Source organism: Sinocyclocheilus anshuiensis, unplaced genomic scaffold, assembly GCF_001515605.1.
Source record: "Sinocyclocheilus anshuiensis isolate Anshui unplaced genomic scaffold, SAMN03320099.WGS_v1.1 scaffold653, whole genome shotgun sequence".
In the NCBI taxonomy this organism is placed as follows: Eukaryota; Metazoa; Chordata; class Actinopteri; order Cypriniformes; family Cyprinidae; genus Sinocyclocheilus; species Sinocyclocheilus anshuiensis.
Genome location: NW_015540902.1, coordinates 983,498 through 986,338, shown reverse-complemented (window position 1 = coordinate 986,338; position 2,841 = coordinate 983,498). Strand labels below are relative to the sequence as shown.

At 42.4% G+C, this 2,841-nt stretch overlaps 1 non-coding gene across 1 annotated transcript; it reads right to left on the bottom strand.

Moving 5' to 3' along the window:
- Positions 1 to 1,223: 1,223 nt before the first annotated feature.
- On the bottom strand, positions 1,224 to 1,317 carry trnai-uau (transfer RNA isoleucine (anticodon UAU)). The gene is made up of 2 exons: positions 1,280 to 1,317; positions 1,224 to 1,259 (listed from the first exon to the last, which is right to left on the bottom strand). It is a non-coding gene; the product is annotated as a tRNA-Ile (tRNA).
- Positions 1,318 to 2,841: the final 1,524 nt, after the last annotated feature.

Sequence of the window (2,841 nt, the reverse complement as noted above, 5' to 3'; positions counted from 1 at the left end):
TACTCCAGGTGAGGCTCGAACTCACAACCTTAGCATTGCTCTGCTGCGTACTGCTTTGTAAGAACCGCACGCTGACCCACTGCACCACTAGTGCTGTTGACTCAAATGCAGATTACCAAACACTATGGTATTTAGTTAGACTGATATTAAATGCTACACCGCGACCTTTCTTCTAAGTGATAACAGGAATCTAATTTTCATCTGATCATTTATGTAAGGCTTTGAACGCCATTGCTACTGAAATGTCTCTCGCTTTCTAAAACCTTGCTCCAGGTGAGGTTCGAACACACAACCTCGGCATTGCTCTGTTGGCTATTACCAAATGCCATGTGAGAAAGCCCAACCAGATTGGTCAATTTTAAGGGCAGACCACTAAGGCTGAATACACAAGCAAGTCCCACTTCATGGAAGATTAGCAAACAAGCTACCTAATGTTAGCACCTCAATTGAAGATGGGCATTCAATAGTAGGCTGGTTTTCCATTAGGCTGACCTTTCACAACACCCCATGAACCTTTTTCTAACTGATTACGGACATCTGACTTTCAAACAATCTTTAATGTTAAGCCATGACCTCCTGTGCAACTGAAATGTCACTCAATTTCTAGAAACTTAATCCAGGTGAGGTTTGAACACACAACCTCGGCATTTCTCTGCTGCGTATTGCCTTATAAGAACCACTAGCTGACTGATTGCGCCACTGGAGTTGCTGTCCAAATGCACCACTGGAGCTGTTGACTCAAATGCATATTACCAAGTACCACGCGCTGACCAATTGCGCCACTGGAGCAGGTGACACAAATAAATATTACGAATTTGTTTGGTGCAGCATTCTATGTGTATATAAGAATGCTTTGGCTGTTATAAAATTTTTTTTAATCATGTATTATAGAGTTGTTTGGGGTGGGGATAAACGAAACGCGATCTGCGATGATGTCACAATCGTGTTGCATTGTGGTCTATGGAGTGCCCTGTAGTGTGCATATGAAGCAGACTCGCTCCCTTGGTCCAAATCGAGGGGTCGAGGGACTATCAATATAAACTTCCCTCGTTCACTTCACGAAGTGGAACACAATTAAAAATGGCAGCAGGGATTCCCCCGAGAGAAGTGTTTAGGGAAGTTTGTGAGTGCGTGTCGAAAAGTGGAGTGGAACGAAGCCCTGATAATTTAAGTTAGGCTTTGAAGTCCATTGCTACTGAAATGTCTCTCGCTTTCTAAAACCATGCTCCAGGTGAGGCTTGAACTCACAACCTCGGCATTGCTCTGCTGCATACTGCCTTATAAGTACCACGCGCTGACCGATTGCGCCACTGGAGCTGCTGTCCAACTGCACCGATGCAAACACTATGCTCTTTAGTTAGACTGATTTTAAAAACTACAGCATGACTTTCCTTCTAAGTGATAAGAGAAATCTAATTTTCAACTGATTGTTTATCTTAGGCTGTGAACTCCATTGCTACTGAAATGTCTCTCGCTTTCTAAAACCATGCTCCAGGTGAGGTTTGAACTCACAACCTCGGCATTGCTCTCCTGCATATTGCCTTATAAGTACCGCACGCTGACCGATTGCACCACTGGAGTTGTTAATGCAAATGCATATTACCAAATGTCATGTGAGAAATCCAAACCGGATTGGTCAATTTTAAGGCCAGACCACTGAGGGTGAATACACACGCCAGTCCCACTTCATGGAAGACTAGCACACAAGCTACCAAATGTTAGCGCGTCAATTGAAGATGGCCATTCAATAGTTGGCTGGTTTTCAATTAGACTGACCTTTCACAACACCCCGTGAACTTTCTTCTAACTGATTACGGACATCTGATTTTCAACCACTCTTTAATGTTAAGCCATGACCCCCTTTGCTACTGAAATGTCACTCAATTTCCAAAAACTTAATCCAGGTAAGGCTTGAACTCACAACCTCAGCATTTCTCTGCTGCGTACTGCCTTTCAAGAGCCACAAGCTGACTGATTGCGCCACTGGAGCTGTTGACTGAAAAGCATATTACCAAACACTATGCTCTTTAGTTAGACTGGTTTTAAAAACTACACCGTGACCTTTCTTCTAAGTAATAATAGGAATCTAATTTTGAACTGATCGTTTATGTTACACTTTGGACTCCATTGCTACTGAAATGTCTCTCACTTTCTAAAACCTTGCTCCAGGTGAGGCTCGAACTCACAACCTCGGCACTGCTCTGCTGCGTACTGCTTTAAAATTACCACGCGATGACTGATTGCACCACTGGAGCTGTTGATGGAAAATCATATTACCACACACCATGGTCTTTAGTTATACTGATTTTAAAAACTATCCCATTATTTTTCTTCTAAGCGATAACAAGAACCAAATTTTCAACATATTACAACAGTCTTTAGTTACAGTGATCTTCCAAATTACTCCATGAACTTCATCCAAACTGATTACAGCTATCTGATTTTCAGCTGATCATTTATGGTAGGTTTTGAACTCCATTGCTACTGAAATGTCTCTCACTTTCTTAAACATTGCTCCAGGTGAGGATCGAACTCACAACCTCGGCATTGCTCTGTGTACAGACTTACAAGAACCACGCTGACCGATTGCACCGCTGGAGCAGTTGATGCAAAGGCATATTACCATACACCTTGGTCTTTAGTTAGACTGATTTTAAAAACTACACCGTGTCCTTTCTTCTAAGTGATAACAGGAATCTAATTTTCAACTGATCATTTACATTAGGCTTTGAACTCCATTGCTACTGAAATGTCTCTCTCTGTCTAAAACCATGCTCCAGATGAGGCTCAAACTCACAACCTCGACATTGCTCTGCTGCAAACTGCCTGTGAGAAAGCCAA